The sequence below is a fragment of the Thunnus albacares genome, chromosome 3 (assembly GCF_914725855.1).
Source record: "Thunnus albacares chromosome 3, fThuAlb1.1, whole genome shotgun sequence".
NCBI classification, from domain to species: domain Eukaryota; kingdom Metazoa; phylum Chordata; class Actinopteri; order Scombriformes; family Scombridae; genus Thunnus; species Thunnus albacares.
In genome coordinates this window covers 8,815,433-8,842,329 of record NC_058108.1, presented here as the reverse complement: position 1 = coordinate 8,842,329, position 26,897 = coordinate 8,815,433, and the positions used below count along the sequence as shown (strand labels likewise).

General features: G+C 39.9%; 1 long non-coding RNA gene across 2 annotated transcripts; it reads left to right on the top strand.

Annotated features, from left to right (window-relative positions):
- The first annotated feature begins 7,033 nt into the window (after positions 1–7,033).
- Positions 7,034–20,209, top strand: LOC122979045. Of its 2 annotated transcripts, none has more exons than XR_006402788.1 (3): positions 7,034–7,255; positions 17,632–17,776; positions 20,124–20,209. It is a non-coding gene; the product is annotated as an uncharacterized LOC122979045 (long non-coding RNA). The 2 variants fall into 2 exon arrangements; XR_006402789.1 differs by lacking the exon at positions 7,034–7,255 and adding an exon at positions 17,125–17,444.
- The last annotated feature ends 6,688 nt before the right edge of the window (positions 20,210–26,897 follow it).

The following is a 26,897-nucleotide window of genomic DNA, read 5'->3' as shown; positions in this document are numbered from 1 at the left end:
AAAAAAGACCTATATATGCATTCTGAATGTGTGCAAGCACTGTTATTATCCAAATCAAATCTTATCAAATCAGCTCCTGATATACTCCCTGTTTATTCTTTATTCAGACAGCAATGAAATCATACTTTCCTTCCTTCTGCTTGAACTTTTTCTTGCACTTCATCATTTTAAAAATACAAATGTCATAGCGTGCCATGCTATGCTGCGTTCATCTGCATTTCCGTTGCATCCTCACAGCAGAGGGTAAATTCGCTGACCCATGATAATAACTGTGATGATCCCTGCCCTTATACGAGTGGCGCTGACATCTCAGTGACTTGAATGGTTTAACATGTGTGGTCATGTGAGTGACGATGGAAGAGAGAAGGTGCTATTTTTAAAAGTTCAGCTTTCGGTCATTGTTTGTCACTGGCATTGCTTGGACATTTTACTTTTTCTGTCTTGTAATTTTCTTCGGATAGGGGCCTCACCATCTTCCTAGGAGGTTTAGTCCCAAAGATGGCAGCCAACTGTGAGATCCTTGTTTAATAAAAATCAGTCTGTAGCATTTTTTTATTTGTCAGTTTTTCTTTTTGTTTTTTGTCAGAAGACTTTAAAGATGGCAAAGCAGGACAGGAAGAAAAAAAAATGGAGCCAACAAGGGAGGTGTTGGATATAACCGTACAGTAGTACATTTTGGACACACCTCCGACCTCCAGCTGATCAAAGTAAACAACACTATTCCCCATGCCATCCCTGTCATAAGAAACCATGACTAGTGCTATGCTGCCTGCATTATAGTCTCAGATCGCAGTTGCTCACATGGCACCTAGCTAGTAGGCAGCTGTCTTGACAACAACAATGTCCCAAATGAGATGTGTGCTTGAAAATAAAGTTTGCTGCAACATGGTTTTAAGGGATTTTTTCCTGGGGGAGATTTATATTTATTCCTGTGGGTGTCAGTTGATTGACAGTCAGCAGGGAGTGACATGATGTTGACACTAATAGCACTCAACTATGCACTATAAAATAACAATAACACAGACAAGCTCTGACAAAGCTGAATTGAGGCAAAATTACCAAACTGGTTGAAGTTTATCACACAACAACTGCTATTTCCTACTTTTAAAATACATTCTTGCTCAAAATGAGGGCTGTAGGTTTTGTGCCCCATCACTTACACTGAGTGCATTTGGAGGCAATCTTCCAAAGGTCAGTAAGAACAGGAGGAATGATTACGGTGAGCAAAACCTGTTTCACTGTTCATACGACTGCCTGACAGACTTGAAAAATTACAAATTTGACAAACAACGAATTTTGTCCTTTCATTTAGAGGACTTGTTGGAAATAGATGGCAGAGCTAGGAAAACAAGGTGGTAAGGAGCACAAATACAAAATATGACCAAACTTTTCATTTAAAAGACAACATATTCTGCAAAGAGGCTTTTACCCCCCCTAAAAAGGAGCCTCTGCTGTGATTACATATTAATATGTGTCTTTGAAACTTGATTTAATGGAATACAGCTGGCACGAACATGCATACATGTACACTTAATACATACAGTATATAGGTCCTGCCCCACATCCTCCATTATGTCTGCTGTTTCATCCTTGTCTCTGCTATCCTCCCTGCCTCCTCTTATCTCCAACAAGAAGCTTTATCATTTTGTCTGAGCAGCAGTGTCAACAGCACAGGCTAAATGGCCTTTTCCAGAACCCATTTGGCTCCACATCGATTAAAGACCCCGCCACCCTGATGGGCGATAGCAGCAGGAGGAGACGGGGGTATATGTCAGCATGGAGGCCTGGTGATGGAGTGACTCGGATGGGCAGAAATCTAAACTCAGGTGGGGTAAAAGGAAACGAGAGGGCCGCTGGACCTTGACACCAGTAAATATCGGATGCAGGCTGTTTACTGACCTGTCAGGGAGCGGTATTGATTTCCCCTTGTATCCAGTCTAAAGAGGTAAACAAGACAATGGGACTAACATACGCTGCCATGCCAACGAGTCCTTGTGAATCAATGCCGCGTGAGAAAAGTACATTGTTCTTACACCTGGAAATAAATGACTGAGCTGTAAGTCTTGTGGATGACATTGTTATTCTCCATGACAACTGTTTTATTGGGACATCTGTGCCACCATCCTTGGCAGGTTGAACATACCTAATGAAGATGGAGCAGTTTGAATGAACATCATGATGTGACCTTCACCTTAAGGGTCAAATGGCAAAGGTCCCATTATGTCATTGTGACAGCACACTGACAAAGCAGAGCATTATGGGCTTTAAATCTGGAAATATATCTAGCATAAATCAGTCGTGAAGGGCGAAAACAACCATTTGTTAAAGCAATATTGTTGTCTGTATTCATAAAAAGAACTGTCAGTATTTAATCCTGTGGTCTCTCCGCCTACAGTTTATTTAAAGGGGACATATTATGATTTTTTGGGTTTCTGTTATTTATATACTGTTATGATGTTGAATATCTATGTTAAACATGGTCAAAGTTCCAAAACTTGAGGTTAATATATGCCCTGAATGCTTCATTTGCAATTTTTTTTTTCGCCTTGCTGAAGAGCTGATACCAACTTGTCGCACATGCCCATAAACAGTCGTCCATTCCATAGCCTTGGTTGCTAAGGCTGTTGCTAAGGTTTTTCCATGTGTTATTCGCATTGTCCACTCTCATATTTCGAATCGGATTTTGGCTCATATATGGATGTATTTGATATGTTGACATTTCAAGTAAAGAATGAGAAAAGTGAAAACGAGAATAGTAGGAGTGAAATCCTACTACTACGGTTTGTTTCATGGTTTGTTGACATAGCCTCTGGGGCTGGAGGAAGCTGGCCAATCAGAACGGAGTGGGCTCCTCGGGAGGGGGGTCTTAAAGACAGGAGCTAAAACAGCCTCTTTCAGACAGAGGCTGAACTGAGGGGCTGCATAAAGGGCCGGTATGAGATAAATAAAGAATTGTTTGAACTGAAATCATGCAAAGATATTCCAGCAGAGCTCCAGAGTAAAAATATAGACCTGTAAATGAGCAAATGTCCTCTTTAAAACATAGTTTTAGAACAAATGTAAATATAAAGCAAATGCCTGCTATTTGTAACAGCAACAGTTCCATTTTCTGGCATTAGAATGAGTCAGACTGTAAAGCAACTTTGGTATTTTTATGTAAAATAAATATGCTGCATTGTGCTGCTCCCATATGAATGTAATGTTTGAATATACAATTTAAATCTAAGAATATACAGACTGCATCTCCTCAGGATGTGCCTGCCTGCCTCTCCACAGAGAGCCAAGTCTGGAGGGTCTGCGAAAACAGGCCAAGCTGCTCTTAAAATGGCCACAGGGGTGGAAGATTTATCACACCACCTGCACACTAGTAAAAAGAGATCATTCGCTCCCCTTCCTCCATACATAAACTGCCGTCTAATTCTGGGGGGCATAACATTTATCATGGCACACTTTCTGCCACTTCATCCTGCCCCCTATACCCAGAGATGGTGTTGTGTGGTAATAGGGAAATTTATTGCTCAGTTTTATGCATCAGTACAGATGTCGGACAGGAGTCACAGTGAAGGCTAATCGTGTGATGTCAGTTGCAGTTAGTGTCAGTTTTGCATAAACGCACCCAGGTGAGGTAGGCACTGACTTGGGGGCAAAACTATAGAGGTGAGGGAAAAAAAAAATTGAAAAACAGGCTTTAGTTTGGAGGCTCCAAAACAACAGATCAAGCAACTTTTGTCTCAGTACCAAAAAACAGCAGACAGGCTGTCCTAAAAGAACACACAGCATATCATAACACCAATCCCGCAGGTTCAGAAAACCAGCTGTCAGTTCACATTTATCCATATGTCCCCCTCAGTGTCTGTGACACGAGGGTGGATTTTTGTAAATGAAGCCCTCGCCGCAATGTTTTGCAGTAATGCTGATATTCAGCAAAGCTTGGGTTGAAGTGTGTCAGCCTCAGTTTAACTCAAACAGGATCCTGGAGGACTTTGCTCAAGGATGTAACAATTGCTGTGCGGCTGCAGTGCAGAAGACGAGAGCTCTCCAGCTGCAGCCGCACTAGCTGCTGATAGTTCTTTAAATAGAAGTACTTGTAGGGTTGCTTTAGACAAAAAGTGGGCCTTGACATGGGTTTGAATGTGAGGATACACACATGTGTACATACAGTACACACTTCCCCTCCATTTTCAAATACACCCTCAAATCAATAGCTTGATTGAATCTGGTTCTCCCCTCCTCACTCCCCAGGGGTCCTGTTGATTGGGCTTGGCAAACGCAATGTGGTGTGTGTGTGTGTGTGTGTGTGTGTGTGTGTGTGTGTAAGAGAGAGAGTGTTTAATACGTGCGTGTGTTTTCTTGATTGTACACACAGCAAAGTGGCGACTTGGATCTGCATTCTGAGAGGCTCTCCAGTCCCCGGAGTAAAATCAAGCATTCTCCAGCCATCCTGATGAATCGCTTCCCGTCACTTCCAAAACCCACCGCTCGGCCCCCAATCCGGAAGTTGGTGACTGTCAGTAGAGGAAATTGCCCACAGCTGATGTATCCAATTAATCTGGTAACTGAATGTGATTCAGAATGACTGTGAGTTAATGGATCATCAGTTGGCTGCCCATCAACTATGACCTCTCCAAAGCTCTTGTGCTACGGAGTGAAATTTTCTGTCAGTGTTTGAAAATCATCTTGAAACAAGTGGGAAAAATATATTTTCATTGTTGTGAATCCAACAATGTCGTCCAAATTAAACAACCAAATATGTCATTTGACCATGCACTCCAGAACGACACATAAGAACATATAATCTAATCTGGTGCCCCTATCAGCAGTAATAGGCAGGACCACATCATGTCTGTGCTTCTCAAAACCATTACAAATCACTGTTAAAAAATAATTATGTTTTATGATGTGACAATGCTGTGGTTTAGGTCTGGTTAGGTTAAAGCAAAGATTAGAGAAACATGTGGTGTGGGTTAAAGTTAGAACTTCCTTAAAGTTAGGTGACCTTTGTCATCATGGCTACAATAATAACCATGCAGAAATGGGCGGTCTCCTGTGGTTCACTGTTGGGCTAATACCACCCACCACCCCACCTTCTCAGAAAATTATGTCACTACTCCAGGTCAAAATTACTATGGCTACTTTTGGGTGATTGATATTCTCGGGAGGACAGTCTCTGTGAATCATGTGACATTATCTCAGAGCAAGTGTAATAAAACGGCTTATCTCACTTTGATGAAGACAAGGGAGATCACTTCACCTGCTAGCTTCTTTAAGAGAATGTGGTTTTAAGAGGCATAAATTGGACATAAAAAACACTCCATAACAGGATTCACTAGTTTGGAAACTATTGGTACTGATTCTTATTTATTGGAAGCCATATTGGCATGCTTTAAAACAGTTAACTTCTGACTGACTTCTGTGCATGTCATGATGTTCTTTGTTATATCCACTACAAGATTTGGGGACTGAATATTTTTAATAGCTTATAACAGCTATTATTTTTAGCCAGTCCAATTGCCTGTGCAATGCAACAGCTCTTACACCAACTGAGAGAGGGATAAAAATTAGCAAATGAAAGAAAAAGAGAGGAATTGTGTGGCATCCCCCACCTCCTCCTTTCTATGACTTTGCACTTTCTCCTTATTAGTGGAGACGGACCAGCCAGCGTCCTGTCGGGGAGAGCAGCAGCAGCAGTAGAAGCAGCAGCAGCAGCAGCAGCCCAAAACTGTGTCCAGAATGTCTAATGAGAGGTCTAAAGAGATAATTGATGGCGATTGTAAATTTGCTTGCCATTATACAGGCCTTGAACACTTTGGATTAATGAGAATTAAAGATTCAAAAGCAATGCATTTTATATCAATGAGGCAAACAACCCATGGGAGAGGAAGATGGGAGGGGAGAAGGGAGTGGAGAAAAGAAAAAGAGAAACAACACAGAGGGGGCAGTTACAGGTCTGAAATCAGCAGGCAGGAAGGAAAACACGATCAGTCACAACTGATGTTTATGGATATACTGTGTCTTTTTTTCCCCCCTTTTTTTCTTTTTACGAATAATTCTAATGTTTTTATATTTGTCCTCAATACTATAATGTGTAACCTGTTTTGTGGTTAATTCTACAGGCAAATCATATGTTTTGAAACTGATATTTGTGTATACTGGACAATATTGACTGATTTGTATCTTTAGGCTTGAATATGATAATGATAAATGATTTTCATTTTTTGTCAACAAGTTGTTTTTTCACCCAATTATCACTTATTTCTCCTCCAAAACTGATGTTCTATTTGTTGACTGAATTGCACTGTGGCTTCACAAGTAGGTAGTCTCCCTTTTCATCAGCCACCTTGTATGAAAAAGGAACACAATGTCCTGCTGACAGCCTTCAGGCACACTGGGAATGTCAACTCAAACTGTCACTATGGGGATTCAAAGGTAGAGGAGGGATGGTGTGGAGGAAACACAGGGGGGGAAGAGGGAGGTGGAGGAGGAAGACGTGAAAGGAAGGATGCCACAACAATCAGCGCCCTGCAGACGGAGGGGCATGCAGCCCCGCTCTGTGGGGGAGTGGTGATGACATCAGAGGAGCAACAGGAACAGCCCGCAGACTCTCACCATGCAGGGACAGGGTGGCTGCACCCAAAGACACTGACACATGGAAGTGACCAAAGGAAGAAAAATCTCACTTCAGCCACATAGATACAAAATATATTTTTTGTAGCCTGTTGTAATTATTATTAGAGATAATTTCAAATAGAAAATCCAAAACTTGGACAGGCTACATTCATTACTTTTGCTGTTCATCATTCATCTAAGATGACTAACTGTACCAAGGGTCTATATAGTGTATGTATTTTTATTATTGTCCAAGTGGTAGTCAGATCTTTTTAAAAAAAATATTTTTTTATAGTACACACAGTAAAGTACCACACAGTCCTGTGCTGCTTGTAGTCTTAAAGCCCAACAGAAATCACATTTAGTCATTCTTTTTTGCAGTCAAGTAATGTCAATGTGTTATTCAAATGTATTGTTAGCTGTTTTTTTTAGTATTAAAAGCAAAAGGTCTTTAGGAAAATATCAGAAATACTCCTTTTCATGTCAGTATCTGTGTATGATTAACAGCAGCTGGCAGGCTGATCCTGGCAGGGGAACAAGAGACAAAGTACACAAACTTGCGCTGTACCTTACGAGCCATGGGCAGACAGTGTGTTGTTAGCAGTATTTTGAAGAATAAGGACCATACCAGTATCTAAAAGGACTACAGGTATGTTTACATGTTGTTTAATGTGCTGCAGCTGAGCAACTATTTAGCTGCTAGCTTATATGATGTTAGCAGTGCACCTTTCCCCGGTTGAATGTTTGTTTGGCAGCTCGTTCAACAACCTAGACAAGTGTCCATGTTTGTAAGTTACATAAGAAGGAGACTTTAGCAGGAAAGCTAATGCAGTTGTTGTTCAGAGTCTGTGGCTCTTGTGTTGTGTAGCAGAATGCTGTCTGGCTATTAGTCATTGTGACTGTCTGCCTATGACAGAACGGTGATGTTACTGCTTTATGCCAATATGGTTTAAAGTGAAGCAATTTGATTGGCTGTATTGAAACAAGTTCTCTATCTATGTAATGTAATTAATGAAAAGATGGAGGAAACCATTATGAAACCAAAAATATAAAATATAAACATTGGTTGATCTTTGATTTTTTCTCAGAGGAGAACACAAGACGTGATTCAAAGAGTAGCTGTACTTTAAAGCTACTTGGGAACAGCAGATCAACCTGAAAACACAACATTGACATATGTTGTGGCAAAAATGTTAACAGTACACATCCAGCAGGCATGGAGCAACATTAGCATTCATTTGAAGTCACATTTCTGTCCACCTGGAAAATGTGAGCCCAATCTTAACTCTCCGTTTTGGTGTCCACCCACTCCTAAAGAAAATATTTGGCCTTTTAGTAGCCATTGCTCCACTAAAAAGGAAAACTGTAGAGTTGGGTGATAATTATTGTTTGTCATGATGAGCAATTCTATTCACATTCATGTGTCACATAGTCATTTGATCCATCGTTATTATTAAAAACATTGATTAATCCGGAAAGTACTTAGTGGACCTAACTATACAACAGACCTATAGTATAAAAAGATTTTTAGTTGGATGTTCCACCTTTGAACATTTGGTTTCTGCAACACTCTATGCAGCCTTTGTTTGGATGGGTAAGCTGGGCTGTGCTGTACCCATGAAAAGCATTTCCAACCAAGTTACTGTGCTAAAAGAAGCCTAAATTACTCTTGTGACCTGCCTGAGCCCATTTGATAGATAATTCCTTTTACGTAATCATCTTAACATGATTAATAGACTGTGAGAGCCGTCTAAGAGGTGACTTTTGTTAACCTTTTATGGGTATTTCCCTCTAGAGGAGCTATAAGAGGCTTGGCTAAATTGTCTGTTTCACCATCAGGGCCAACACGGTCTGCCAGGGTTGATATACTTCTCTGACGTATTGCCTCTTTTAGAGAGAGGGGAAAATGAAGTCCATAAACCCAAACATATTTCCCAGTAAGCACATGAAAACAGCATAGATAGTTTATTGTCCTCAAGAGGAAGTTCTTCTCCACAAGCAGGTTCAGGCAATTCATGAACACATAGAGTAAGAGTGCATTCCTAAGACATATGACATATAGAGTGCTATCAAAATATAAGCTTGGTTGATGCAGACACAAACACAGTAGCTCCATTATTGGTTTATTTTCTTCATTCAAGAAACTTAAATAGCCCCTGCTTGCACTTAAAATTGCTCTGCTTTCCTGCTCCAGCTTCAGTCCTTCTCCTCGCACTCAGGCTGCTTCTGTGCACTTGTGAATCTTCTGCTCTCAGATTTCTGCTCTGCTCTTGCATTTTTTGTGCAATAACCTTGTCAAAATTCCCCAACCAACAATATGCCAGGTGTAGTGTTCACCAATGAAATGATCCCTGTTTCCTTGCTGGCATGTTCGCTTTACTTCTTAAAGCGTCTCGTACGGGCAGTCAACCGGGTTCATCCACTTCCGCCCTCCAGGGCTTAATAAATGTACTTCCCTTGCTTTCTTGTACAACTTTTGTAATAAAAGGACAGTTAATATATATATATCAGTGTCCAGACATTTTCCTTTACTATAATAGTTATATATAATAGCAGCTGTATAGCACACTGGCCTCCTGTCGGTGTGCTAGATGAGGAAATGACATCATCTTCATGACTCAGGAGCAGGAGTCTAGTGGATTGCCAAAGTCAAGGACCTCGAGCAAGTTTTTATTTTAATGGTGCCATTACTTCCTTCCAATTGAATTGTTTAAGTCATATTTGCAGCACAAGAATATGTTCATGATAATATGCTTGGCTTTCAAGTGTTGTACATGATGCAAACACTATTGCTAGGCAAGTAACAACAAAAAGGATGCCGTCTTAATGTGTTAGCTAGTTACTTTTGCTGTTTGCCATTCCTAAACAACGAAATACAGATTAAAAAAAAGAAACACAGCAACATCCATTTTGTTGTTCGTTGCTTAGCAACAGTGTTCATATAATGTACATCACTTGAAAACCAAGCATATTATCATGGATGTATTCTTGTGCCATAAATATTATATACTATTTATCAATTCAATTTGAAAGAAGTAATAGCACCATTAAAATAAAAATAAAAAACTTGAGGTCCATGACTATGGTAATCTGTGTTGGCCAGTCATCTGCTATACTCATGAAAGCAATGTTGTTCTCCTCCAGCACACTGACGGGAGGCTGGTGTGCTATACGGCTACTATTATATGTAGCTATTATAGTAAAAGAAAACATACAGACACTGGTATATACATTAACTGTCCTTTTATTCCAAAACTCATACAAGAAAGTAAGGGAAGTACATTTAATTAAACCCTGGAGAGCAAGAATGGATGAACCCAGTTAAAGACTAACTGTCCGTATGGGACACACAAAGAAGTGAAGCAAACACACTCGCAAGGATGCAGGGATCGTTTCATTGGTCGACACTACACCTGGAATTCTATTGGTTGGGGAATTTTGACAAAATCTGACAGTAGAGCAGAAATCTGAGAGCAGAAGTTTCATGAGTGCACAGAAGCAGCCTGAGTGCGAGGAGAAGAGCTGAAGCTGGAGCGGGAAATCTATGCAAGCAACAATATATGTGAGTGCAAGCATACAGTTTTAGCAGAAGCAGAGCAAATCTAAGCCCAAGCAGGGGCTATTTAAGTGTGATGGCAGGGTTCTGAGGAGAGAATTACAAAATCTCAACGTGAAATCAATAACTCGTGCTCTTTAATTGAAAGACCATGCTCTTGAATAAAGATAGTAAAAAAGCCCCATACTCCATCAGGGTGGAGAGTTGTTGTTGTTCATATGCATACACACTTAGAGAGAGTGGGCTGTCACAGCAGCAGGTATCCAGTAACAGTGCAGGGCTGGATAGTAACTACTGCAGAGGTCATTTGACACCTCCTCTATGGAGAGTCAGACGCAGTGCTCTGGCAGCATACTGAAACACTAGTTCAGACTGCCTGGACTACATGCTTTACAACGCTGTGCCATTTGTTCTGAATGCTGGGGCTTAAAGTCACGCTGATGTCTCCCTTTCTTTCTTTCTTTCATCATAATTCCCATGTGCCGTATTTTTTTTTCTCTCTCACTGTAAACACTGATACAAGGATGTACATTCTTTAGAATAAGCAGACCTGGACAACATTTTGTCATTCCGCCAACTGCTGTCTGACAAGACATAAGCTCTACTATCAGACAGGCTTATGGTATTATAGAGCTTGGCATTATGGAGTCTATAATGCCATTCAGCATCAGGCTTTCATTTTACATTACGAGGCATCTCATGAGCAAATCTTCACTTGGACTTTCCTTCTTCCCAAGTGATTCAGACATCTATGAAACCTCAGGTGGTCCAGTTTGCAAGAAAGATTTCACAGGATGACCAGGAGAAGCTTTATTGCGTTGCATAAATGATGGAATCTTTTATCCTGTTGGGCAACACTGGACTTAATATACTGGAGTTTACACTACACGGTAAGGGTTGTGTCCATGGAAATAGAGATAAAACTTCCTTCATTTGAAAACTGGTAGCATACTGCAAAACATGTTGCTGTTGAATTTTCAAGTATAAGTTTTTCATGCTGTGAGCACCTCAGACAACATTCCATCCTCCGCCATTGTTTAGACAGACTGCAGAAATATATGCAAGCTTTGTTAAAACCTGGGCAAAACAAAAACAAAACTATACTATATATATATACCAAGATGTAAGTGAAAAAAAACGTATTGTTTGCTGTGTATATGCAGTACTGTGGGTGAACTGATCCTTTACAAAAAAAAAGATACAGATAGTTCTCATACACAGATATGCTTCATAGCAATATCCTATCAGTGGCTTCTAGATATGTAAATGGAATACTGATTAAAGTTTGATTTTAGTCATTTTAGACCACTGTACATGTAACAAATCTACTTTGCAGATACAGGATAACATCATGTCAATTACGAGAAGAGTTTAATGCCTGTTGCTTCACAGCAGCAGGAAGGTCACATACAAGGTTAAACATTTTGTTCACATGGTGACCTCTCATACTAAGCTGGTGTCCTGAATAGTGGAGATGACTGCTGTAATGACAGCAGATATCAATATATCAGAAAAGTGGAGAATATGGATGAAACCACAAAGCCTATTGCCTGCTTGTTTGTGTGTATGTAGGATTGTGATGACAGATTTAGTTTGTAAAATATCAGAAGCCCTTTGCAAGACAAACAAACAAGCAGCAAACAAATAGTTCAGCTGGTGATCTGTTGGGCATGTACGTGATCACTAGTGCACGCAAAGATAATTCTGAACCAAGCTTTCATTCCATCAATATGGTTACATGTTCATGTCCCCTCCACCAAACACACACACACACACACAAAGACCAAACATAATAAAATAGTGCTGCCATCCACATATCCACACCCACACGCAACAACATGATGCAGCCCCGCTAATCCGACTGGTCATCCTCTAGGGTCAGGGCTGACACACATCTCCAGCATTCTGACAGTGATTTCCCTCGTGTGCTGTTATGTAGCTGCCACCTCAGAATGCCCCCACCACTCCTGCACATACACACAGGCACCAGACAGACAGCCTGACAAGTCACCAGACAGACAGAAAAACAGACAGAAAGTCTGACAGTCTGACATTGCCCAGCCTATTCCTACACCTGTCTCTACAGTCTTCTATCCCCTCCTGTCTGCTTGGCTTCCTCAGCTGTTTGGATAGCTGTGTTGCTCACCATTCAACCCCTAATTGTCTGCATGGTTGGCTTACCTCTCCGTCTTCTTAAGAGAAGTTATAGGAGCAATCTATTGACTAAACTTTGCTGGGGCTGGCTTAACAAGCATTCACTTGCTGATTGTCTAACATCCCCTACCAGACTAACAAACTCCCTACCGAGCTCAAAGGATAAGCGTCTGGCTCTGCACCTCCTAAGTCTTCCCCCCTGCACAGGAACCTGGGGAACGCACAACAGTGAGCCCTTTAATAAGAATATTCAGACAGGCACCTGCAGGGGCAGCTACTGAGAACCACCGCAGGGCCTTTGGGATTGGGGGATTACTGATGGTGATGGGAGACACAAAGCCACTGACATAGAGGTCCTCTCTCTTTATCTCTATATGTGTCTATAATACACTCAGAGATTCCTGATTTCAGCAATGTTATTATTCCAAAGAGTAGTATGCAAACTAAGGATAATACTTTACTCATGATAATAAATTAATGGAAATACGGACATTGCGGCAAAATTGCAGGACAAAGGATGATAATGTCGGTCTGTTGGTTGGTTGGTTGACCACTTTGTTCTTTTCTGAAACATCTTGACAACTACCCTGGTCATCAAATCCAGCTGCTTTGTCACATCCCTCAACGTCTGATATCGATGCATCCTTTAGCATCTGAGATGCTTTCAAATTACTCCAATGTAAACCCATCCATGTCACTATTAGATGCATTTTTCATTGTGCAATATCACAACAGTTTGTGAAATTTGTTTTGGAAGTATCTTCCAATCAAACCATTATAAATCCCTGTTAATTATGTTTTATGGTATGACACTGCTGTGCTTATGGCCTGGTTAGGTTTAGCCACAAGAACCACTTGGTTAGGGTTATGGAAAGATCAAGGTTTGGGTTAAAATGATAATTTGAAGCATGGCTGGAGGCAGGAAGTGACCAGTGGTGTCCTGCTGCAGAGTGCAGCTTTTTGCCATTATCTTATATAGACTTCATCAGTCTCATGGCGTCTATTTCAGAAGTCTATAGAAGTGCCTAAGAGGGAGGTATTTGACGAGTTGGGAGCGAGAATAGGATTGGATTGCCACACATTTTGTATGACATTTAGGTTCCCCAGAGGATGAATCCACCTGACTTTGGTGGTTGAGGTTGAGGCTGACATTTTTGTTTCAATGTCTTAACACTTTTTGAATGGATTTTTATTTGGTACAATTATGTTTGGTGCCCACAGGATGAAACCTTATAACATTGGTGATTCCCTGAATTTTCATCTGGCACATTTCAGTTTGTCCAACACTGTGGTTTAACTGTCAACAGTTTGGTTTCCTTCATAATGAGCATTACAGGCTCAGGGAGCTGCTAGCTTGGCTATAGAGATAATTTGTTGCATGAATAATTCCACTGTGTAACAAAATCTCAAGTAGTTACCAATGAATGAGCTAAGAACCACTCACTCACTTCTCAAAGGCTTCATTACTTTATGATAACCTTCGTTTTACTTACCATTTTTGTTTCTGCTAGAGTGAAGGAGAGCATCATCTAACTGACATGAAGCTACTGAGCACTTTTCTTTTAGACACATCATTGACACAATTTGAATACATTTTGTCATACATCATTCACATACAGTAGTATTTCAGTCTATTCTCAAATGTAAAATATAACACATAACATGCTTCATTATTCTTAATTCACAAGCCTAATGACTCAGAATTTAGCTTACCTTATTGTTTAGTGTGACCACATGTTCTTCTTCGTAAGGAAACTTCTCTCCACCTTCCAAGAGAAAGGGAGGGAAACATTTTCAGGTCAGTGTCTACTGAATTCAAGAAACAAACATCCTGTCAGCCACTGTAAATAGTAAGCTGCTCAATTCAAACAGCTACAGTTTATTGCAAACTTTCAGCCCTCAGGTAGTCACTATCCAGGATGAGAAATCGATGGCAGACTGTAGTCTGGTTTCACTTGGCTAAGTGGAGAACATTTAGGTCCCCTTCAACAGTAACACAGCTTGTTAATGTGCTTGCACTTAAAATAGGAAGTTAAGAGTCTTATGTTTTGGACTTTTGCCAAATTTGCACCTTAAAAGTTCCATATTTTACACTTTTCCATTGTTTTACTTTAAGTCTTGATATCCATAAGGAGATATTTTCAGGGTTTTAAGTACCAAAAAACATCTCAATATAGTTTTACATCTCCTTGGCTGACTGTTTTCTGAGTGACGCATGCCCAGGCCAACCACAGGTGATGGATTGTAGTCTAGTCTGTAGGCAGGTAAAACCAGGGCTCTGGGCAAAACTCACTGGTAAATTGCATGGGCCACAGCTGAGGATAATGTTGTCCAACATAATGGCAGCAAAATGCAGAAGAGACACTCATGCTGAGCTGAAATGGAGTGTACATAAATTAGGTAAATAACATAAGTAGAAATATTTTGTTTCTTTCAGGAGGGGTGGGGGTCCCATAGGAGGGGTGGGCCACCCCTCCAAAGTGCTGAGTGTTTAGTTGTGACATCACAACCTTACGGAAGTCCAAATTGCTCATTTAAAGGCACAGTTTCTGAATACGGGCTGTGTGCATTTCTCTGTGGACTGAGCGTTTTGATACTTAGTATTACTTAGTGGTATTTACCACTACTTTATAATCAAAAAAGAAATGGAAATCTCCTTTTCTACATTGTGGGACCTTTATAACCTAACTTCATAGAGGGAGAAGCTTGGAATTGACAAAAAAATACACAAATTATGGAGTTTTTGTTTGCTGCTATTTAGCATAATGTAATTTTTGTGCTTGACTTCACTGTGATGCCTCCACCTGACCTGAGTTACCGTTACATTGCTTTTCTCTTCCATTCTTCACTATTTATTTACACCCACACAAAGTATGGAAGGGCAATGACACTAAAACAAACACACACACACACACACAAACCGTCTAACACACAAAGGGTGAACAAATATTGTCCTCACACCACAGGGAATTCTATTTAGTTTTATGAAAGTGAGATGAAACCACACATACACACAGGTGATGAGCCAATATTGTCATGACTGGGGGGAGTTGTGTTTAATAATGTACAGAGGGAAAGTGTTTCCATAGGTGGGCGGGAGAAACTTTCTCAGAGCAAATCCTGGGTGCAGAAATCTGTGTCCTGAAGCTTCCATACAGATGGAAGGAGAAGAAAGGCAGAGAGACAGCTGTGGCATTAGATCCAAAGTAATGTAAGCATGAATTTGCTGATCAAACATCATACATAAGCGCAGGAGTATTTTCATAAACGTATATTTCTCGAAACATGCAGCCACAAGCCGTATAGAAAGTAAACCTGTGTATATCACACATACTTACTCCTGCTCACACTAGTCATCAAATGCAGTAAATAGCCAATGCAGTAACTAAGTGTGTGAATCTACTTATTTTGTGGATCATTTCGACAGTGTCACGACATGTGACCCACAGTGTCTCACTGGATCAAAGCAAGGAGGCAGGATATGACAAGTGACACAGAGGATGTTTCAAAAGCCCCACTCACCATGACTCATCGCTAACTGCCCCTGAGGTTAGCATTGCTGTCACTCAAACTGTTTTCCAATCAATGCAACTTCACCATACATAGTTGATTATCGCTTTAATGAGAGAGCCCCAATTGATTTCCATTAGTTTATCACAGGCTTGGGTGCCCCAGAGACTCGGGTTTAATTTTCTTGGTATCCATTTACCCCTAAAGCTGGGCCACAACATGCCACTTATTGGTGAATCATTGTTAGAGTTAGTGAATTGGACTGACATGATTACCTCTAGTGATGTTTGCGTTGCTAGGCAATAGGGGATATAATATCATATCATCATACGTTAGAAAGCAGATGCAAAAGGAAGACTTCTCACCTGTCCTTAGTGGCTTCAGCACAGTCTCCATCTCTCTGCAACACATCTGTCTGTACTCGGCATGTACGCTCATACACATACACATGCACACACATGCTACTCTTTGCAATCACATCCAATAATCCTCTGAGTATCACTACAACATCAAACACTCAGTAATGGGGTTTTGCTTGACTATGTGTAATTACATAATAGCAGTGGGTGAAGCCAAACGATACCCCACTCCCTGACACTGTTGGCAGTAACGTATTACTTAGTAACACATTTGTGTAATGTGATACCTTTTTCAGTGGCGACCTGTTTTGACTTTTCTGACAAAACAAGTAATCTGAATATGTTAACTTGGGCTTCAGGGAACAATGATGGGCATTTTTCACCATTTTCTGACATTTTACAATGAAAAGTTAATCGATTATTAAAGAAAATAACTGTCAGACCTATTGATAATGAAAATAATTGTTGGTTGCAGTCTTACAGTACTCCTAATAATATATAAACTAAAACAATTATTGTCTTAAAACGAGTCCCTTTTCAAGACCAGAGCCACAACATGGAGAACGGAGGACCTGTCATAGCTGATATTGTACTTCAGTGGTACAAATTTCGAAACAAATTTTCGATTAATCATATTACAGTAAACCAAATGATGTAGAGTACACCTGGGTGTCTGGGGCCCCTGGGCAGTTGCCTGCTTTGCCTAGTTGGTATTCCAGCCTTGATGTTGCATTACTCTGACAATTTGGGTGGTTGGCTTGTTCACTGCTTTACATGGAGTTTGATGGAGAGTTGATAACAATATTATATCTGCAACTGTGCTGTGTTCAGTGGACAGACTGGTCCATGAAGTGTTAGTTTGGCACAGAGGCTGAAGGTGTCAGATGGTAGCTAACATTTACCAAAAGAGATGAAATGTATCTGCGGGTAACTTGGACATGTTGCGTGTGCTTAGCTGGCTTGCTAACGTTAGCCAGTGGTTAGCCTACATTCAAGAATCACCTGGGTTTCATTCTGAGTTGAAGGATACGTCAACCCCTCTTCTTCACTTTGTGGACGAGACCTCTGAAGTGCTGCTGAATGCAGTCACCTGTGCTAATGCTAAGCTAGCTATTGATTGACAAATACCCCCCAAAGTGTAGACTGGCTACGTGTTTCACACCAATGTCTCGTTTTTCTTTTTTGACACATTATATACAGAAGATGTGATGTGTTTTGGGGGGCTTTGGAGTTGGTTAAGGGCACCTTTGACTGAAATGGTGAGTAACAAATGTAGCCCAATGTAAAGAGAAATGTAACAAATTACCTTTGCTCTTGAGTAATTACTAAAGTAATGTCATAACTTTTTATTAAGTGATTTGCAATGTATAATTTATTGCATTTTTTTCCATGTATTTTGCTCCACACTACTCCTAGATAATATAATACTTGCTGCCACCCCTCTAGTTGCCTCCCCGCCCCCACCCTGATGTCGTGAGCTGGTGACAGCATGAGGAATAGCCTACAGATCATCTCCTCTTGTCATTCCTCCAATCGAGCCCCTGCCTCTCAGCTGACTGTGTGCTTGTGTGTTGGATGTGTGCTTAACAAGGTATTTATGTACAATATACATGCCCTGTCTGCATAAATATGCACTTCAAGCGTATGTGTGTGAGTGCATGCCTGTGTGTTTGCATTCACCTTATCGCTGTGTGTGTGTTTTATGTCTCTTCCTGCAGCATCACCACACCTACAGTACAGACAGCCTGAGTTAGAGGGCTTGCAGATAGACCTCTGAGTGCTCTCTGCCTCTTCCTCTGTATCCATCAGAGTCGTGATAGAGAGCTGTGAATTTGTCTCCTTCACTCAGATTTATTGAAATGATATACACTCACTGTCTGCTCTTGGCACAAATTTTAGACTGCATTTTAAAACAAGAGCACTTTGCTGCTTGAGAGCATAGCTACTGAGAAATTATTGAGGAAATTTTGCAGAGACTTGCAGATTTTAAACATTATACAAAATATGACAAATATAATATATGCAGATAGAAATTAATGTGTAATGTTGTCTTGAGAAATTTACAGTGAAGGCTGGATAATTACAATCCAGATCAAATTTGAAAGATTTCTCCTCCACATTAAAAACCCACGAGACTCACTTCTCTCTCATGAGAATGACGCTTGACCTTATAATGCAGCCATTTACATATAACCTTAAGCTTTACAGCTGCACCTATCAGAGATGGTTTATGCTAGTAGAGCTGACTGGGTGGTAGGGAGGTCTGCAGCACCAAGGACAGCTCTGGAGTGAGGAAGGCAGTTTGAGAAGGTTCTGCAAGGTTAAGGAAGATTGATATTTATTTATCCTTTATTTAACCATGAAAATAAATTAGCAACAAATTGTTTACAGTGATGGCCTCGTAAACAACGAAGGGTCTTCAGGTGGAGAGACAAGGAGAATAATTTAAGAGACAAAAATACACAAGCTAAGCTGTAGTTTGGGAGAAAATAATTGGGACTGCTGTTTACACATGGGTGCAACATAGTCTATAGATCATAGGATTTGTGGGATGGTAACAGTCTAGAATGTTAAAAAGATCAGATTGGATGTAATTTGTACAAAACAATATAGTCTTAGTTATGTACTGTGCATATAAAAAGAATTTGTTGCGGTGTAGTTAGAAATCCTTCAGCAGTGCCAATAGCTATCAGGGTAAAATGCATGAGTGGCTACTAAAATAAAATCTCATGCATCTTTTGTTAATTCCACAGTGGAATAATAATTAGATTCAAATTGAAATGTTAGTTACTATGGGGAAAGACTACAAAGTTTGTGAGGAGTTTTCCCCTTAATACAACAAACATCTTTGTAATTTGTCTCTTCCTCTTTTCCCTCATGATATCTTGAAACCATTTGTTTTCCGTTGGTAAATGTCCCTCCTGTCTCAATCCTAAATCCAGACTTGAGAAATATTTGGTTAATTTTGTCTACAAGGTGGAGTGGAAATCCAACCTGAATCCCCCTCTTTCAGCATCTTACATAATATATCATGAACCCAGTAACACTTTTAGGGTTCAGCTCCACTACATATGGTTCTTGTTACTGTTTATGTACATTTTTTTCACCAGTTCTTTGATTGCTGGCTCCTTTACTAAACATGTCATTGTTCAGCATTGATTGATCAAACTTTCAGCAACTACACATCCATCATACTGATGAAGATGCTATCATGTCATTTCCTCACAACTCTTTTCTCTCATGAAAAATTATTGAACTTTTGACATTTTTCAGTCTTTATTAGATTGGTAAATACAGTCATACGTACAGTCATGACAGTGTTCCTCAAGGATCCATTGTTGGTCCTCTTCTGTTTTTGGTGTACACTACATAGTTCCTCCGGATCAAGCCATTCAAAACCACAATGTTCTGTATGTAACACTGATAACACCTGGATGTACTTCCCATCAACACCCTTTGATTCTAGCAGTATAGCCATGTTATTGCATGCCTCATGGATATCAAATGCTGATGCCCTGAGAGCTCATCCGGTTTGGCCCATATTCTTCCAGCATATTGTGAAAAAAAACATCCTGCAAGCAATCACTGATGCAGACTTAGGTTTCTATGTCTAGGTTTCATGTCTGTTTCCAGTAAAATGTTTTCTTGCTCAAGAAGAACAGAGTGTTGTACATGCTTTAATTTAATTTGATGTCTTGAGGATGGGGTATACATAATGTGATTTTGTGGTTAAAATTGAAAATGTAATGTGATTCTTTTTTGATTTCATCCTAAAACTTTTCAATCTTCTTGATATTTGTATTTGCTCTTATTGCTTGCATGGTCTTCTTTGTGAAACACTTTGTAATTTTGTTGTAAAAGTGCTTAAACTATAAATATAGCTTGTCTCACTCCTGCTGCTCTCTTCTTCTCTCTGCCTTCTGTTGGGATGTTTTCAGTTACTGTGGAGGATGCAGTCGTCTTGGTGACAACTAGGGGAGGATGACCCCATCTGCAACAGCCATCCAACCGGTCTCAACCAATCACAGATCAGGTTGGGCTGAGGGGCACATCCAGATAGCCTGTCTGCTGCAGTCAGGGTCCTGACACATGCACTCAGGCAACCTTGACTCTCCCCATCCTCCGCCACCTGCTGAAACCAGTCTGATCACATCCTATTACCTCCTGCAGCCCATAGAGACATTGAGGAAAGGCAAGGCAATTTTATTTAGAGAGAACATTTTAGTACAGGAAAACTCAATGTGCTTTACATTTGAGTGCATACAACAACAAGTGCCATGAGATTATAATGAATAAAATACAGTACAGTACAAGACTGACAACCACCCACCCTCCAAAAGACAGCAATAAACCACAACTGTCCTACAGACACGTGCACACACACACACACACACACACACAACTAATCACAAGCCTTATAAAACAAAAAAGTGGACACAGTTGTAACAGGTTAGTTTGTTTTAGAGAACAGGAACAATATAGCTAAAAAACACCCTCACCAGATCTTATTCTGGGTCATTGATTACTATGGTAATGGTATAATGGCTGTTTCAGTGCTGAGCTTAGATCTGAAATCTGACTGGAACACTTTCATTATCCAATAGTTAATATATAACTTTCCCCCAGTATTTTGTTGAGGAATGTAAGTTTTGAGATTGTTCTTTAGTTACTAATTATGAAAGGATCTGGGTTAAATTTCTTAAGTAATGGAATTATGACAGCACATTAGAGAGGAGAGGAAAGTGTTCAGTATATGTGAGAAACGTGGAGAGACAGACTTAAACAGCATATTGGGGATGGAGAGCTGGTGGAAGAATTCAGCTGCTTGATACCTTCATCCAGATCAGAGTGTGATTTAATAGGAGAAAAAAAAACACGATAATCTCTGTATATTATATCTTTATGATAATTTGCAAGTAGCTCAGAAATGTATGACTGCCTGGAAGATTTCATTTTATTGTTATAATCATAGATTGTGCTGGGCTCTCCAGAAGATTCTCTTCATCATCTTCACATTTCCAGTTTTTAACAAATATACTCTCTGTCATCATGGCGCCAGAGTGTTCTCCTCTTCCCATGTGGTATGGTCGGTTGGACTGAGTCAGTCCTCTGCCCTTTGTGTCTGAGACACAGTGTCCTGATCTTTCTTCTCCTCATCCTCAGCCCACAGCCAGCTCTCATTACAACCCAACACACTCACCACTAGGCTTTACTGTGACAGAGAGGTCACACTTAATGAGAGCATGTTTCAGTGAACATTTTACAGCTAAATACTACCGTGCAATCATCAGTCCTCTGATGCTAGTGAGTCGATATAAAGATGCTTGGATACTAAGATAACGTCTCTTCATTTGTAACTGTATTTGTTTTATAAATGTAGTAAAGAAATGTGCTTGCTACATCTATTTTTATATACCTACCATTATTTGAGCATTTGGCATGGCAGCATACCATGACTGCTGTTTCTGAGCCCACAAGACATATCAAGATTTTTTTTTTTACAGATGTTTTACAGGTAATTGGCTGCACATTATGTGTGAGCTGTGCATCTCACTTTGCTTCAGTCACTAATGATGTGTTTCTTTCTCTTCTTTCTTGTTATGCGGTTTGGTAGTTTGGCTGATTTGAGGTTGAAGCCACTGAAATCTGTTGAAAAGGTTAATAACAGGGGAAATGTGCTGTTAATTTAGACTGCAGAATTTGATTTTTTTATTTTTCAATATCACCCCATGGTCAGTGAGAAAGAAACAGCAAGAAACAGCCATTTTATGTCCACCCACTAAGCTCAGCTCGGACTGTATTGATTTTTGCTCTGGTGGGCGAGCTTGAACTCCCACAGAATGAATGACCAACAGAAAAGAATGTTGTGTTTTGAGGTAGAAGGGTGATTAAGGGCGAGAGAGATTGGCCTCAACACCGAGGTCCAGCTCAACGAAAGAACACTGCCCTGTTCGATTAGAAATTAATCCACAAAACACAACCAAAAAATGCATTCCCACCCCTGTTACACAGACATAGAAAAAGCTATGTCAGCACTAAGCCCTGACAATTTACCACTAAATCTTATACATTATGTTAGCATTTCTATTGCAGCACAAGTAGAAATGGACTTACAGCATTTACAATCTGTTAGACAACTGAAAGCTTAATGTTGCTTTATAAAAATACAAATGAGTTGTTTAAGAGCAATGCCAGTCCTGTGCAGGAAAATCACATCAGCAGTAACTAGGAAACATCATCACTGACATATCATGTTGGAACACCCTAGTTTCATACACATGCATGGAAAACCATGTTCTTGAAAAGCACAAGATAAGGCCATGCATTCATATAGAAGCTATGATGAAAAAAGAGGACATGCCGTTCATACATAAAATCCTATGCTCTGCAAGGATGTAGGTTAGGTGTTAATTTTGGCAAACAGGCAGACTAACACACACAAAGAGCTTGACTCTGCAGAATGTATTTGGTTATGTAACTTGCCTAAAAGCAAATGAATGAAAAACCAACCAATACAGGTAATGAACCCACTGTGTGCTGTTAAACATTTGCAAACCTCACCTGAGATTCTGTGACTCTGTCCTCTCTTTCAGTCTGGGCTAAACAACTCAAGGGTTTAGAGCAGCTAATAAAGTTTATGCTCCAACCTACAGTATGTTTAGACCATCCTAAAATAATTATATTTTTAATTAACTAACAACCAGAGCTGACCTGAGATCCTGCAGCTCCACCTGCCTGTTAAGATGCTGCCTCGAGGATTTTCCTGATAAAGTGATGACATTCACAAACAAACTAATCAGTTGGACAATCTGTGGCTAATTTAACTCATAAATATCATCCATAATATAATGATCCATACAATAATAACTGAACTCCTGATGGTGTTAATTAACACACATTAGTTCTACATGTTTCTGATGTCAAAAACAATGTTTGGACTAATTGCAGAACATTTAGCTAAGCAGTTTAAGTTAAGCTGCTTAAAAAAGCACACGATGTCCTCCATCTTTCACTTTTTTTCACAAAAATTCACAATAATAAAGTTGGTTGATGTTTGGGCATTTATTATGAATTAGCTTTCACCCCCACACCTGGTATACAGTAATATAAGTTGTCTGATGTTAGTTATGTGCAGCATTAGCCCTGCTGGAGATAAATAAAGTTATTTGAATTGAATTGAATTGAATTGAATTGAATTACATTGAGTTTTTAGCTTTGTTATGTTTGAATCATTTAAACTGTACATACCAACCGCTTCAAATTCACCACGATTCATTCATCTCTCAGGCGCTACTGTCAATGCTACAGCTAGCCGACAATGCTTAGTAAAACTCGAGGGTTGCCAGCCCATCAGGTCAATTATACCCCATATCTCTTGCTCTTATCTCCTTTAAAGTTGCCTAATTCCTGGTAACTCAGAAGAAATCAGAAGGGTAAGGACAATTCAGTAATATCTTGACATTGCTAGGGACATGACCACACCCAAATCTACACCTATAGTAGGAGGATATGTCCTTCCCCATCCATTAATCTTGTTTTGTCTTACTCTCTCTTTCTGTAAAATGTATTTCCTCCTCTCAGATTGCAACTAGTCTTTCACTTTCCCTCCTTTCCACTCCTATTTCATCTCCATTCTCTCTCTCGGTCTCCACCTCCTCCCTTCTTTCGGCCGAGTCTAACACTTAAACGGAGGAAACATTGTGCATTCCTCAGAGCTGCAACACACCGATCGGTCCTGACACCCTCAAACACAGCCTCACTCTGACAGCAGCGAGGAGCCGCTGTACCCTCCATTCTACCAGCCAGTAACCCTGCTCAGATGCAAATTCAAATGTCAGCTTCCTTTCTCCTCAAAGGCAACGTCAGCTTGGTGAACGAGTGGGATCTTAAAATCAGGTAATTGTTTTTGGCAGATTGTTGTATTTGCTTACTGTATTGAATCAAACTAAGCCACTGGAAGTTGCAGACCACGGAGGCACAAATACACACAGACATGCAACACAGACACAGAGGAAAAACTAAATATATGGGTTTTATTACAGTTTTTCTCCTAAAGCCCCTTTGTGTACAGTAGTTTAATTTATGTGTATCTGTTGAATTATTCTGATTGTATAAGCCTTTCTTTGTAGAAAAAATAAAACAACCCCAGAGAAAAATGATGCTGTTTATGAAATTTTCATATCCTAAAGAAATGGATCATTTACAAACTTGTAGTAATGAGGTGATGGTAGAATTGGATTTTAGAGGCAATCATCAGGAGGCACACAGACATCCATAAATTATTTGTAAGTGCTTGGTAACATTTTATAAACAAAATGATTGACAAGAAAAAAACTAACCATCTCAAACTTTGCATTCTTGTATGTCACGTGCAGTTCACAATGATATCTCTGATTTTGCTGTCAAACTGTCATGAATGTTACCAGCATGAGTTGGTTGAAAACTTTTGTCTCCTGCTGATTTTTCTATGTTTCCAGCTGAGGCGATTTAAATTGCCAATATTATAAAAGAGGTCTTAGATATGCAGTTGATTATCTACATGCATGATATTATGTTAAAAGACTGAGGCTAAGCTGACGAGTCATGTAGAAGACATGGAAATAAATAAACAGCATTGTAGTGCATTGTAGTATTAGTTAGTCGTTGTATTATGAGGAAAAATATAAGATCAGACTTACTTCAGTCTAGCATAACCCAGTTTTACATACAGTACTTGTTCATAAAGTTTAAACAGTATGTTTTCACTTCAAGCTTTTGAAAAGAAAGGCTTTTAGAATGAAGACTAACTGATCACCCTTCAAACTCTTACAATGCAGAGTATCGCTTTCACTACAGCCCATACAGCCCCATACACACCGCTTCAACATGTGGCGAAATCCAAAGCTTGACAAGCCTGCTGTGCTTATATGGTTGCTAATGATCGGACAGTTGCTGCCTGGGGGAGCATTGGACTCATCTATATGACATACCCGTCACACTTTTCACTATCATCACACAGTTTCACTATCACACTTCACCTGGGCATGCTTTCTGTCTGTCCTCTCCATTTCTCTCTCTGTTTGACGAGTGGTCCAACATTTGTCCAGAGGAAGGTTGAGGAGAAGGGGTTGGCTTACACAGGTTGACCAATACAGATAGTGAGTTTGACCCGTGTCAATGTGTCGGTCTGAATGGGGTACTAGATGCCTGTTCTTGTGATACTGTCAGTGTCCCTTTTGTGATAAGGTTAGCTTTTGATTGATTTGTTTGCTTAAAATCCTTTCTATAGCACAGCATTCTAGTCAGTCAGTTTGATGTGTTTGTATGTAATGTTGACATTCACAATCTTATAAAAGAGGTATTGTGTGAGCTCTCCTAATTGAATGATTGACCATATTGTATTGGTGTAGTTAAAACTCTCAACTTTCCCCCGGGAAAACTATTTACGGTCAAACCATTGTCATGTCAAGGATTGGAGAACAAGGCAGCAGTATGTGGGTATTTTCTCATCTTTCTGGATTTTAGAGGGAGAATTGCTTGCAGTAAATCCAACAGTTGTTCTGGTTGATGAGAAAACAGTCATGAAATAAAAAGTAAACAGTACATTTTGCCTTCCAGGCTGATCCCACTCATCCACAAGATGTTGGCACAACTTCTACTCTTAGTCTCAAATATCAAGCGTCTCCAAAAAATATTTTGAAGATCTTGAATAAGTAAAAACAAATCAATGAGTGTCGAAGGCAATTCTGTTTGTTTAAGTACCCTCTTGTCAAAAGGGATTTTTATTTTTCAACCCATATTATTGTGCTGATTAGTTTTAAATTGAAAACTTAATTAAGTTGCCCCTGAGTATATGCACTACTACTCCTCAATTTTGACTTCAGTTGACTTATTTCTCTGTTTGTATTTGTTCATCTAAAATTCAGGGCTATATTGTGTGAATAATACTGAAGTACATAAATGACTGTTTTGAACACAGACACGCACGGACGCACACCTTGGACAGTGTTAATATCCTTGTAGCAGCACTAAAAGGCCAGCACAGTTATGCACAATTTGCTTCCATCTCACCAATAAACTAGATTAATATTATTTGCTGGCACACAACCATGTTCCCCATGTCATATCAAAGCATATATCACCTCACCACTTTATCTCCCCTGGCACTGCAGCAGACAGGTGATGAAGTTTGGGCTCACTCATAATCGCATTATTGCTGCACTTCCCTGCTCTGGACCAAAGCCAAAACACATATTACACAAATAAAACAAGAGAGACAGACTGGGGAGAGCAACCCAGCAAACACTGAGACGTTGCATGACCGTTGTTTGAACGTCCAATCAAGATGTCCCGTTACAGTTCAAAAATAGCTCCAAAACCTGGCCACCAGCTAGATGTCCTTCCTGGGCATTCCAGCAATGTCAAAATATGTCATTACCATCATCAACGGGCCTATTCAGCTATTTTGCTAAAGTTTATTTACACAGCGTGCATTCTGCAGCTTATATATATATTCTATATGTCAAGATTAACAACTGCTTTATATTTTGAAACAGTCCAACCAATGTCCTGTCTGACCTGGACGTCTGTTATACATTTTAACGTGTCACTTTCAAGATAATCCTGATAGTGAATTATATAAAACCAAACACAAAGCAAACTCATGAAGTATCTTAGTAAATATAAGACATATGCATCATTTTTACAGGAAGACACTGGGTCAATATTGACGT